General features: G+C 26.4%; 1 long non-coding RNA gene across 1 annotated transcript; it reads left to right on the top strand.

The window, feature by feature from the left end:
- Positions 1–4,913: 4,913 nt before the first annotated feature.
- LOC111639986 lies at positions 4,914–13,862 on the top strand. Its single transcript, XR_002759193.1, has 3 exons — positions 4,914–5,763; positions 12,594–12,725; positions 13,440–13,862. It is a non-coding gene; the product is annotated as an uncharacterized LOC111639986 (long non-coding RNA).
- The last annotated feature ends 1,395 nt before the right edge of the window (positions 13,863–15,257 follow it).

Here is a 15,257-nt window from a genome sequence, read left to right as displayed (position 1 = left end):
GGAAAAAAAATAAAGAAAACTTCAATATTTTCAAACACTTCTCGACGTCTTTAAGAATTGAAAGAATGCTATTTTAAATCAAAAGTTTATGAAAGAAAGTTTCTTTGTGGTTTAAGAACTTCGACATTCGGTCATTTTGATGTCCTGGCAAGTAGCTTCGTCATGGCTTTGAACAATTTTCTAAAGAATGTAAGACACACCATTACACAGAAGAAAGAAAGAAAGAAGAAAAAAAAATAATAAAAAAAAATAAAAAAAATAAAGTTACATCTTTCCCACTTTCACATGGAGAAGAGGAGGAAAACGGAAGAGGAAATTACGTCAAAACACGCGGAGGAAACGAATAAAAATCGAAATATATCAATTAAAAATGATGGGAATTAATACGGCATCTTAGATATTTACGCCTTGTGAACATTATTAAATGTGCTTCCGTCTAATCAAATATTCAACTAATGATAATTAGTTATTTGCATATTGAACAGATTTAGTAATATAGAATAATTAAACTGATTTCTAAAACCATTACATATTCTCCAGCATGGTCCTCTACTAATTTTCCAATGGAATGCTTTGCCTCTCTCTTTGATGGATGAGATCACTTATACTAAAATTGTTCTCATCCAAAGTCAGTCGTGATAAAGGAATTTACAGTCATTTGCAATATTACTACAAAAATTCCTGGTTAAAAAAAGGGTTTAACGTAGATTTTCAGGTAAATTTTTCCACGTTTTAATGCCTTTTATCACTTAAAAAAATTCATTTCAATTTTATAAATGTAAAATAAAGTAAATTAACCTTAAAGTTAGTTAAAAATACTAAACTTCTTGAATTTTTGGTGTATTTTTTTTAAAAAACTTAATTTNAAATAAAGGAAATTTATTAAATAACATTGGACTTTTTTAAAAAATAATAATTTCTTCTAGTAATTTTAAAATGGAGAAAAGATGATGATGATTTTTATGAAATTTTAAAAAGCATTAAATCTAATGAAGTCGAAATGACATAATTTATGTGTTTGTGTTATTCTAATGAATTATTCATGAAGAGTATCAATAAAATTAGGCAATTGATTCGGTCATTAATGACAGATGTCTCCGAAGAGGAAATGCAGAAAATCAAACATATGATGCAGTTTCTGCTAAGATTTTTTCCACCAATTTTTGCTGGAGAAAGTAATTCTTAATGATGGTTGCTTGCAGTTGATTATCCTAAAGGAAGACTTATAGATAGCAAATGATAAAAAAGAGAGTAAGAAAGAAAGAAGAAAAGAAAATAAAAATAGTAAGAAAACACATGGAACTGAATAATAAGTAAATTACATTAAGATTGAACATGGAGAAATTCGAATAATATGTAAAATATATGAAGCAGGGATAATATATGCTATATATATATAGAAAGAAATAACTTTATTTCTTACTATTTTAATTCAAAAAAAAACTTTATTGTTACCGAATTTATTCAAATTTATATATATATATATATATATATAATCTACGCATTGAATCTTGCTTATCGTCTAGAAAATTAACAATAAAATCAAAGTTTTAAATTTATTCTATAATTTAATTGCACAAATGCATAAATAATTTATAAAGCAGAAAGTTAGATATATAGCGACGAAGACAATAACAGGAATGATTCAGAATAATGAAAGATTAATCACGAGATTAGAGCAATATCACTCACTTATTGATTAAAAAAACAATAATGTATCAATATAACATCATTCAGCAATCAATAAGAATAATAATAGAAGCTTACTACACGGTTTATACATACATACATACATATATATATGTAAAGGCTGGAGGATGTAGGCACAGAGTCCATTTACAAATGGAAGAAGAGAGAGGGATGCAATCACATATTTACTTATTATACTAGAAAATTCGACTTCTCTACTCCATATATGATTTAACAGACAGGGTGTAAATAATACATCGCAGTCTGTAAAACCTTTAGACAGCTCCAGGAAGTTAGTAATAAAGATACCGACTGTAGAGCCCTGAGGTTGCTGGATATACTGTAGGAATTCTAATAACGGCCATGTTATTTGTACCATATCGAGACCTTTGAACTACTATAAACTTGTCAATCTGATTCCAGCCTCGGGGGACACAACTACTTGTAATTAAAACCGAAGAAATTGTTCTATCTCGTGTAGGACACAATATAGTACAGTTGTAATAAAGTTTCCTTCATACAATACCACCGTTCTACTTAACAAGAGAGGAGGAAGAGGATGAGGAGGGGAAAAAAGCGATCTTTATTTAATTTTTCTTCGAATTTAACTTAAAAAATTGCGAGGAATTTTTAAAAATAATTCCTTCTTTATCTAAAATGCATGACGTCACATCGAATTTTGGTGGACACGTGACGGGGAGAGGAGCATCCAAAAACATAAAACCTTCAGCGGATTGGTAATTGGGATATCGTGACTGAATACCAAGATGAAAGAGCAGAAAGTTAAGCTTTAACAACAAGCTACCATGGTAAAAATACAGAATGTAGCAAGAACAGAATTCGCAATGGGATGGTCATAAAAACTTTTCTCCCTCCCTATTCTTTCTTCCCCCTCCCTTTACTCTTTACTGTACATATGACTTAGTCTGCAGGGAATGGGATGCTTGCTGACTTGATGTTTGTCTTGTGCAAACAAGAGGATTAGTTTTATGTAAGATAACATTCATTAAGAAATGACTTTTGCATTTGTAATTATTTTTTATAGATAAAATGAAATTATTATTAACAAAAAAAGAAATAAAAAACTAAAAGAAATGAGCAGAAATCTTTGATGAATTTCTAACGATGACATTCTCTACGTTTAATTTAAAAATATCCTTTAGAATTTCTATACTTAATGACGTTATAATTATACAAAAAAATCATTTATTTTGGAAAATAATTTTCCGAATATATAAAGATGTTATTTAGTATAGAATATATTTATAAAAAGCTGTCAAAATTATTTTAAATTTGACATCGATCAAGTGTATTTCAAGTTTTGGTATCGAAACTGTCAAAATAGTCAAGTGGGAAATATTTAAATGACGATCAAAAAGTGAAATTCGCAATACTTTGGCTTAAGTTGCAACTTGTCAAATTTATGGATTCGCTTTACAAAATAAACATTTTCTTCCTCCTCCTCCTCTTCTTCCCTCTCCTCCTCCTCCTCTTCTTCTCTTTCTAAAATGGCCAAAACTATATTTTCGAAAATTTTTATATCTTTAAAAATATTTACCTAAAGTTATTTGGTGTGAGATTTATGTTTATAAGAATACCACTTTATTATTTGTATAGGCAGTTATTTATATGTGTATATATATTTATTTATTATTGAAGAAATTTTATCATTTTATATATTTTTTTTATTTCTTGCAATATTTTGTTTACTCTTACATCCATCAGATAAGAAACTATAAGACGATATTTATTTTTCTTTCACACTTTTGTAGATAAGTGTTTATATCAAATGGCTTTCTTTATCTAGCTCTATACTGCTGCCTTTAATTGGGTTATATTGTTCTAGTTTGAAATGCTGTTTTATTATATAAGAAGTAGGATTATTGAATATCTTCGTGTGATGTTTATACGTGTTTATATATATAATAATGATAAAATTATTGCCTATCTTCCTACGCCTTCTCTTTCTCATCTTCTTTATCTGGCTATTTTCACTTATATTATATTAATTAAATGCTAGTTGATTTATAAGTTTTACTATATATAATTTTTACGTTATTTAACGCCATATTTTTCTTAATATTTGAATATTTTACGCAATTTTTCCATTTAAGTAACTAAAATTTATACGTTAAAGTGATTTTTATTCTTCTTTATCATGCTATTTTTGATTATTTTATGTTAATTAAATGTTATTTTTTGTTTCTGAGCTTAATTAATACAAAAATTATACGTAATAAACGTTATTTAACACAGTATTTATAAAATATGTTACGCTGTTTTCCTACTTATACATATAAATTTCACACGTTAAAATGACTTTTAAAATAACAATTCTCGCGCTCTCGTATAATAAACTAATTTTTAATTAAAAAAAATAAATTCGTGTGATCTTCAAAGACGTTTTCGTCACACATAAAACAGTACGTCATCGCTATTTACACAAAAATAAGCTAATTTTTTCACTTATCTGTTATCATATTTACCAAGGAAAGAAAGGAGGGGAGGGAAATGCATTCGTAGGAAATAGCAGAATTAATTTAGCATGTAAGAATCAACAAAAATTTTTGTTTTAAAAGCTTTTTAGTGGAAAAAAATAAGGAGAAGAAACAAAATTTAAAATGCATTCATCAGCTAAAAGAGGTCAGAAGTGTTAATTGCAGCGACCCAGAATAAAAATAGCAACCTCCAACTACGTATATCTAATTTGAGTAGATCTCCTGTGAAGTTTTCCGGAAATTATCAAAATATTTGCTTGTCAAATTGGCACGAAATCAAAAGAATTTACTCATTTCTCTTAAAAATATTCACAAATATTAACAAATTCGTGCTATTCTCAAGCTATTTTCTTTCGATATTCGAAGATTTCGCATTCGATTAACTCGGAAAATAACTTATAACTTTAATTAAAATTAACGAATAACATAAATTATCAGTGAATATCATCAACCTGTTGCTATTTTACCTATTTAGTACACGCATATTCATGCCCTACTTTTTACTTTATGCATTTATTTACCATTAAAATAGAGAGGAAGCTAAAATTTTACAGCCAAAAAATTTAAATTTTATACGTTAAAAAGCATTAAAAATTTTACATATAGATCTATAAGTTATTTATGTATATATTTAAGGAAATTTAAGGAAAATGAAGGAATCCTTAATGCTAATTCAGACATCTCTCCAGTAAAATGCCAACACTTTATATTTTAAGCGTAATTTTAACGAGAAGACGTAAGGAACGGCTTAAAATTTTAAAAATATGTATAAAATATTAGAAAATTCCACGACATTATTACTAAAGTAGCACTCGTAATCAGGATTATTGGATAAGTGTTATAACGTTATTTAATTGAGAAACGGCACGATAAGTGTTGAGAAATTTAATCGTAGAGAGAGAGAGAGAGAAAATGCTCGAGTGAACAGTTATGAAAATTTTTCCTGGAGGAATAAATGCTATTCTGTAGCAAACATGCCAGGAATGAGATATTCTCTCACCAACAGCCATTTAATGAACGAATCCTTGGTATTTAAAATTCTTATATCAATGATAAGATTATTACATTGTTCTGAACTTTAATTACTGAATTTGGAATACTTGAATAAGTAGAATTTTAACTCTTCAACATTTTACAACGTCAAAAATTTCTTAATTACTTTAAATTTTTATTCGATTTAATCATTTACATGCAAATTCGTTTACACGTGAAAATAATTAATTTTTCTACCATTTCCTCTACAATTATTCCTCGTAAGATTTTAATTTATAAGTTTTTTAATAAATATTTTAAATATAAATAAAGTTTTTCCGGCCTTTAAACGCCTTTAAGTCCTTAGAGGGTGGTCTAAAAATCAGTTAACTGCGTGTTCTTCTGTTCTGGTGAAAGGATAAATTCTTGGGAAATTTGAATAATAGTACGACTGTTAACTGATTTTTGGACCACCCTAGGAATAACTAAAGGAGGAATTAGCTAACTTGAATATTTATAGCGTTTTTATTGAACGTAGATACAGTATTTACATCCAGTTCTCATCTTGATTCTACACGTGCTAAATTAATCATATTAATTTACAGTAAATATAATAATTATTACATTACAATTTACGACTTTATTAGCTTTATCTAAAATATTTTACTTTTAAGACTTCATTTTGAACGAGTTTTATATGAAAACTTCATAAATAAAGTGTTCGGAAGTATTAGTTTAAACTTGTAGGCGCAGGTTCGGTTCCTATTTTATAGCACTAGATCTTGATTTCTTTATTTATATAAAGAGATTATTATATTTTATATAATATTTACTAATTCTAACTTTTTAGACGAATTTAATACACAATTCCACCAAAAACTTCATGTATGTACACCGAATATCTGTCGTTTAAGTGTTTATATCATTAGTTTAATACACAGACGTGGGTTTGGTTCACATTTTATTGCCTAGATCTTAATTTTTTTTATAGAAAAACATAATTTATGCAACGATGTTAACATTCTGCGTATTTTTAAACCTATTAACACTAAGTTCTTCCATAAATTAACCTCATATCTTACCATACATCTTATTCTATAAATTACTTTTAAGATCTTTTCTTAAGCAATCATTTATTTTAATTATATAAAAGAATACATTTATAACCGTAAATTATTTATTTAAATTTATTATTTAATCGTAAGTTCTCTCGTAACATTCGTATCTTACATTATAAATAAGTAGGATGCTCCTTATTAAAATGTTCTGTCTTAAGGCATTATATTTTGATGTATTTAATTAGAATATTCTCATTAATTAGCTTCAAATATTCTTTATTTAAATATATTCTTGTATACTTGAATATTCCATGATATTTAAAGTATAGCTTTGTGATATGATAATTGGATCACGTATATCGAGATCCATATCTCATTAAATAACCGTAATTTATTGTTTAAATGGCATTTTAACTGTTTTAAAACCGTTTTAAGAGAATTAAATAGGTTCGGTAGGTTAATTGCAATTAATAAAACCTAATTTTCTTTATTTACTTTATTTTATTTATTTAATAAGTAAAAATATATGCGAAAATAGTTAATTTTGATAAAATTTAATTGTTATTAAATTAAAATTTTGTTTAGAAAATACAATTTAAAAAAACTAAATTTCAGTTTTTTAAACATTTTTTAAAAAAGGAATTTATTGAATTTTATTCCATTTTATTAAAATATTTTAATTTAACAGTAATTACATTTCATTTAAATTAATTTTTACTTTTAAATGAAATTTTTTTAGAAAAATGCAATAAAATTCAATGAAATTTTTAGATAATCTAAAAAACAATTTCATTAAACTTTGTTGCATTTTATTTTTAAAAAAATTTATTGAATTTTATCTAAAACTTTCATCGAATTTTATTGAATTTTATTTTAAAATTTCATTGAATTTCATTGCATTTTATTAAAAAACATTTCACTGAATTTTTTAAAATATATTTTTTTAAATTCATTATTCATTCTATTGAATTTTTAATAAAATTCATCAAATTACAATTTTTTAAATAAAATAAAATTCAATAAAATAAAAAAAATATATTTTTAAAAAATGCACTNGAGGCATAAATTATTTTTTAATATTATGAAATATAAAATTTAAAAACAAAAATGTAATTAAACATTTAAATTTATAAATTCAAAACAGAAATTTTTATTTTATAATTTAAAACACGCAAAAAATAATAAAATAATAATTTAAAATAATATAAGAATGTTTATAAATTATATAGTATTTATATAAATTCTATTTAATTTAATATAAATACGCTGTATTTATATTTATAATAAATATAAATACAGCGGAGAGCAAAAAGTTTAATTTAATCGCTTTAAAATATTTATTTAACCGAACATAAAAGATGTACGACTAAAATACCCTTCCATTAGCATAAGGCGCATTATGCTACAGCATAGTATTTTATTACTAAAGTAGTACTTAGGGTTATTTATTAATTAAATTCCCTAAAAGGTTAAGGCGTTGTAAAGGAGTTTTAGCGTGCAAAAATGTCTTCAATCTGAAAAATTAAGTATCTTTACGGACCGCATATCCATGTAACGCATTAATTAGGTGAGAGTAGGTGTGGAATTCGCATTACGAATTTACGAGCAAGAATTATCCTCCAAGCTTCATCTGTGTCACGTTCGTAATTTTATCCTTATTGATTTGTTCTCAAAAGCAAGTCTCGAGCCCAACCCTTGTATAACACTACTATACTTCAATTTTTACTTATATATTTATCTTATTATAATAAGGTTTCCATCTAAGAAACTTTCAAATTAACAAGTGTTTAGAACTTAGTAAAAGATAAGCTTATCGGGATGAACAAATTGAAACAGTGAGTGAGGTGGCGAGAAGATAAGGTAGATAAAAGGGTAAGTTCGAAGGGGAAAATAATCTAAAATAACAAAAATTTCATAGATAAGTCGTTAATGGGGAGCTTTACAAAAAGAAAAACAATCGAAAATAAGTGCGCGTGAAGATAATTCACCTATTAAAAATGACTATAAAAATTATCGAGTAAAGTGTAAAAAGACGAGACATTTCTAGAGACGAAGGTCAGCAAAAATTAGTTGTAAGGTAGATAAAAAAGAAACCGACAGACAGACAAGACAGACAGAACAAACAAGTCAAAGACAAACATAAAAAAAAGGGTAGGGACCCTATTCATTACACGGCCTGAATTCTGCCAAGAGGATGTTTCGCTTCGGATAAAAATACAATAATATTATTCAAATTAATAAAAAATCACGCAAACACCTGTCTTTATTGCTTATCTGGTAATAAAAAAAAAGGTAGCAAATTATTTCATGGAATGATTTATCTTATCAAAAATATTCTTCTTTGTATCTCACCCATTATTACTTTTACAAGGCAGCAAAAGCACCTGTTCTCCCGATTATAAAAGTAGGAAAAGACAGGGCAAAAAAAAGATAATAAATAATCAAAGTAAATTTTACAAGAAAAATTTTCTAAATGTATAAAGTTAATAATTGATGCTATTTTTTTAAAATAAAATAACCTTATAATATATATAAACACAGACAGACACACACACGTACACACACATTTATATATTTTTCTCTCTTTACGATAGCCTCAAGCAGTACTGCATTAAGAATAAGCTCTACTATATTATTAAAATTGCGTTAATATAGTTCTAGAATAACTTCTCCACATCACTTAAGGCTATCTTTATCTATAAGACTCGTATATCTTGAGAAATTATATCTGATAATAAATCCTGTATATATATATATATATGTATATATATATATTATAGACACGTGGAAAATTTCACGAAAAAAGATAAAGAAAATTCTAAACTTTTTAAAGGATACATACGCATAAAAGTAGTAGAGATAAGGTTTATTATTAATATATAAGTGTAGATAATTTGACATAATTCACTTCTTGTATGCGCTACTTCAAACAAATAATCCTGTGCTACGCAATTTATTTTATTATAATGGTTTCCATGGTAAAAAAAGTAGGGTGCATGCCTTACTTTAATTGTACTAATGACACATGAACATATCTAAATTTCCCTAGGGAAAGAGAAATTTCATGTACAGTACAACTTCATACATCGTTTTTCCTCTTCGTGTTGTCCTTTTTTTTCCCCCTTTCTTCCCTTTACTAATCAAATCAGACTTTTCTAAAATTACTTTATATATATAAGTAGAAAGAGAAAAAAAATTACAATTTTTAAAGCAAAAATATTAAAATTAAATAAGTAAAAAATGTTTACAAATTCAATTCTTGATGAGAGTTTCTTTAGTAAATAAATGGTGTATTCAATCTAGTAATGTACTATACTTTGTGAGGCCATATTACTTTCTGGAATTGTTTACATTCCTTTTTTTTAAATAAATTATGAAATAAAATTTCATAAAATTAAAATGAATTTTTACTATTAATGATGATGATTGGAAGATGTATTTTTGTAGAGTTTTGCTGGAGTTTCGTCTTCCACGCTATGCCTTTATTTATTGTGTGCTTTGTGAGTAATGAGCCTTCCTGCCATGCTTGTAATTCTAGATATACGATTGTGAGAGGAAATGAATCATGATGTAAATTGTATGGGAACGACTTTTGGAATTTTCCGTATATTTTTCGATTTACGAAATCCCAAGAATTTTTTAAATGTAGAAAAATCCATCAAGTTTTTCTTCTTATCATCAGAAAAAAAATGTGATTTTTTAAAAATATTAAATANCGATTTTTTATATTAAAAAACTGTCTTTTTATTTAAAAAAAACATATATATAAATTTCATTAATAAAATTAAGAGACGAATAAGGGGTGATTATAATAAAATGGATAAAATTAAAGTAATAAGAGAAGAAAACAAACACGAACTGTTTAATAATAAGTTTAATAATATTTGACGATTCTTGCTATTCAATTAAATTGCTTGTTGAGTAATTTATCAGTGGTCTTCAAATGATTACTGTCTACAAACTTCAAACTGTTGTATGTCAACATTGAAGACAACACCTATAATTATGCTTTCTAAATTTCAAGCAAATTGTCCCAATACAAAATAACTATCTACCATTGGTTGATTTCTCTTATCAATGTTTCGACTATTATCTACATTGACACTTATTTTTTACAATTATAGTTGTTTAAATTTGACATTACAATTATCGTGAAACTAAGTACACGCGTACGTACTATTTTATATATTTATCATAATGTTGACAAATCTGTTTGAGATTATCACGTTTTACTTGGCGTGTGCCACTTTGACATCCAATTTTGGCCAGTCATTATACTTCTGATTTGATTTGCTCGATCTTAACTTGATCTTCTAGTAAATAAGATGTTAGATTGATTAAAAAGCTTGACTTTTCTTCATTCTACTTTATATAAATTGCTAGGAAAAAAACTCATAAATTTTGATTTTTTTTAAAATATTTTCCTTAATTGAATTCTTTATTATTATTATTTTGAATAAAAATACAAATTAAATTTAATTTAAGGAAGGGAGAGAGGGAGAAAAATAAAATTTTTCCATTAGAAATGTTTACATTTTAACATAATTTCTACACTTTCAAGCAGGAAAATAATATGAAACGAACCTAAATAAAATTCTACAAATTAAAACACAGGAAATTTCGAAGTTAAGGGAATAAAAATAAGGGAAACTTTTACATTAGTAAACGTTAGCAACTAAACAGGACGTTGAAGGAGATTGTTTCTAGTCGACCGTCCTCTAAGGACTGTGGTACTGGGGCCATTCATGTAGTAAATTTAGAAAATACGCAAGCATTGAGGGTCATTTGAACTTTGTAAATGACCGAATGACTATCAGTAGAAGGTTTTATAGCGTCAACTTATGTCAATATGTAAATTGAATGTAGTACTGTCACCACCTGTTCCACGCGATATTTTCTCTATACGACTGACAATTTAGTCGAATTTCCTCCACAACTTTTATCGCCTTGATGCGTACAAATGATAAAAATCAAATTATAATTTCACCATAACCGTAGAATTTTACTAAATTCTTACAATTTCTAATATCACGGCAATTTATTTTTATACATTCTTTCGTCGTAAACTCGCTTCTCTTTAACTAATTTTCGAATGATTCCCTAAAATTTTTATTTATATTAATTTACCATATAAATTACTATTATTTAAATAAATTTTCCATATTTTTTGAATTAATTTATGGCTTAAAAATTCCTCCATTTTTATGAAACTCCTGCATTTATTTTTCTTGTAAATTTTTTTTTAATATTCGTATTTAAAAAAATTACCTTCTCAAGAATTCCCTAATCGTAAGGCTTGTAACTTTATTATTTCTATAAAATTTTTACAGAAATTCTTTAATTTTCTTAGTGTTAAGATCATGGACAACCACGTGCAAATTTCCTAACCACGTACAAGAATTCCTTCTTAACTTTATTATTTTTAGAATGCCCTAATTTGAATAGTCGCATCTTCAAAACTTTAGGGAATTTTAACATTCAGAATGTTTCTAGTTTAAATATAATTTTAACCTAACAAAAGAAAAATTCCATATAGAAAAAAAACAATAAAAATCCCTTAATAAATATCTAAACTTGTAAGAAGAATTTCTTTTTACGTTTTAGAATTAAATTATACAGAAGTGTGGGAGAAAAATCTTTTTTTTAGGGAAGAAATGTAATTATTTACGTAACAAATCACAGTTAGGTACAAAGTCTTTAACTTAATGGGGATAGTTTGGAGAAGAAAGTTTGCTTGACAAACGATTGGTAACAGAATCTAAAGCGTGAAAACGACTCCTAGTTGCATCTCTGGGAGACGACATCGTATCAACTTGGCTGTCTGTCCACAACCTAATGACATTTAGTCGTAATTAGTGGACATGAGTTCTGCCGACTTAGTCCTTTGCTTCCACCATTAAAAGTGGAGTCCGAAAATAACCTGTTTTTTCCTCTTCTCTTGGCTCCACTCTTCCCCAACCTACATTTAATTAATGTCTGAATGACTAAATAATGGAAACTAACGACTCATCTATATATATATATATAAAGTTTCCTACAGAGCAAAGTCCAATTATAACGTTGAAAGTTCTATCTTTTTTCCTACTCTTCTTGAAAAAGTCTTTTAAGTTGGATATAAATGTCAGAAAATTATAAAAATATAATTTAAGAAATTCTAATTATAATTTAATTGATGTATGTAGCGTAGATAATGATTTCTGAATCTATAAACACGGTTAATTCGGCAGTACAGGATGACTCAAAAGTCAGTTAACTGCTCGAATAGCTTTGACCTTTATAATTTGTGTTTTAAACGGTAATTATCTCATTTGGAGAACTGCGTAGACATAGGATGGTCTAAAAGTCAGTTAACCATATTTTATTTTGTGTGTTTCAGGTGAATATGAATCATGAACTGAATTTAGAACAACGTTGGATCCTTTTAGAAAATTGATTAAAGCAAATATTTGAATAAAGAGCGATGTGGATTTTATAATGGTTAATCGACTTTTGAGACATATATTACAGGGTAAGTATACAATATATAATACTGTTTTAAGGAATGTTTTGACTTAATTATCATCACGAGAATAATTGGAGTGTTTATTGTTTTTGTTGCTCGAATTAATAGTTTTTGTTATGCTGATATAACAATAATTTATAATATTAACCACTGTAAGCTTAAATTTTAAATATAATTTTAAATTAATAAATATTAAATACTATAAAAAAACATTTTTTATAAATTAAAATAAGAAAAATATTATTAATAAAATCAACATTTAAGCGCTAATTATCACAATACTATAGTAAATATTTACAAAAATTGTATCTTTTTATACACTAAATTTTATCTTATCTTTAATTTAATTATGATAAGTAGGAAAAAGATATTTAAAAGTTAATTATTGAGGCCAAAGCATTGTTAAAGATATTTTCATAAAGTTTCTACAGTAAAGAATATCAAAATCATCACAAACGAATAAAAGAAATTATATATTTTCGCTAAAATTACATTAAAACAGAAATTTCTATACCAATTTCATCCACATATTTATAATCCAGCCTGAAATATGCGTTTCCCTGCACATACGAGCAACCATGCACGTCGGTAGCATTTTAATAATTCAATAAAAACCCCGCGATTACTCAGTATATCGCACAAACGCACACACGACTCCGGATATATATATATACATATATTATTTTACTCGATGTCAATGGGGTTTGTTTCTTTTTACAGACTAAATTAGTGGACGATGCATTCTCATCAATCACATCTCGTCCACTGACCCTACGTCTGGAAACGGCACATCTGGTGGCTGTCAAGAGAAAGTGGCACATAGAGAGACAGGTGGCATCTTCGCATTGCTAACCACACCCAGTTGTAGATAGATAACTGTACGCCCTAAAGGACCAGGTGTGAACATTAGATTGCATACAATGCAAGTGACAGACCGTTCGATTCCGATCGCGTTTTAGACACAGATTAATTGCCTAAGGATGAAATAACCAATAATATTCATCCTTACATTAAGGGGAATAATATTAGTTTATTAATCGCCTCGATATTCTATCTACCATCCTTCTATATCTTTATATTAAAATACATAAAAAAGAAAAAAATGTCATTAATATTTAAATATTAAAAAAACGAATTAAAAAAATTAAAAAATTTTTTATTTGTATGACGAAACTTAACTGCGTTTTTATAAAAACTCAATTACGCTTCTTGAAATGTAATTTTTATCTTTAATTAAGTTTTATATTAAAAAATAAAAGGAGATATTGATGAATTTTTACTTATTATTGAAACTGAAACAATTTCTCTTTGTCTCATTATTGATCAATTTCAGCAGTAAATTCTATTTATAGAAATAGATTTGAAAAGGATTATTTTATTTTAATTATAATTAAGTGAAATTGAAGTAAATAAATAATTGTAAATTATTTTAAATGAGTATAATACAATTTAATGTAGAGTTTAAAACTAGAAAAATTCTTTTAAGTTTAAAAACAAAAAAAAAACTTTGAAAAATATATGTTTTGATGTAAATTAAATTAATTTTTTTACACTCTTTAAAATTTATATATATATAAATTTGTTATTCAATTTGCATTTACAATTTTTACAATATAAAAACTTTACGAAGTTAAACAAATTACACGACATTTTGGAAAAAATAAAAAGAGGAAAATCTTCATGAAATCAAGATTTTAAAGAAACTTAATTAAGTTTCTTATAATTTTTATTGCAATTATACAGTTTAAGGTAGTAAATCTTTTCCAATAAAAATAAAATAAAATCTTATACATCTGTGTGGGAACACTAAGCATTTGTAAAAATTGAACAACTCAGCAAAAATCAAGCAGGATCAGCTAACCTTGTTTCAAAGTAGAGGAAAAATATATATATATATATATATATAAAAAGAAGAGGAATCATTCCAAAATAACAGTGTATTTATCAAACATTCCGTCAAGTCTAGAATAGAACTTAAATCTGGTGTTTTAGGGACATATCGTCCGTCAGTAAGGTTGAAAGAGAAAGACAAATGATAAATACGAAGAAGTTTCCAAAAGAGAGTAGAAGACACATCCCATTTTCATTCTCTGTGATTTTGATGGATTTTCTATGTATTTGATATGGTAATAGATCTGCACAAGCGACTAGAGGAGGAAGAATTTCAATTTTATTTCTTCGGCGCCATATTTTCTACTTTTATAAGATATAACGATATTTATATGTCAAACTAAATCAATAAATTTCAGATTATATAGGATTGCAGCATATACATTATTCACGTTTAAAATTTGTATATATATGTATATATATATATATATAAGTTATATATTTTACTTGAATGTATTATAGGAACGATAATAAAATTACTAGAAGGCAATATACGTTTGTATGGTTGGTCTCGAGTTATAAAAAAAATCCTTCTTGATCGACATGGTTGCTGTTAAGATTTGATGGATGCGAGTTGAATGTCGAGTATATTCGTTTTTTTCGAAAATATGAAAGGGTTTAGGAAAATTATATTGGAAATTATTAATA

Source organism: Centruroides sculpturatus, unplaced genomic scaffold (assembly GCF_000671375.1).
Source record: "Centruroides sculpturatus isolate CEXI.00-Female unplaced genomic scaffold, Cexi_2.0 scaffold1441, whole genome shotgun sequence".
In the NCBI taxonomy this organism is placed as follows: domain Eukaryota; kingdom Metazoa; phylum Arthropoda; class Arachnida; order Scorpiones; family Buthidae; genus Centruroides; species Centruroides sculpturatus.
Note: the sequence above shows the minus strand (reverse complement) of the source record. Positions and strands in the feature narration are given on the sequence as shown.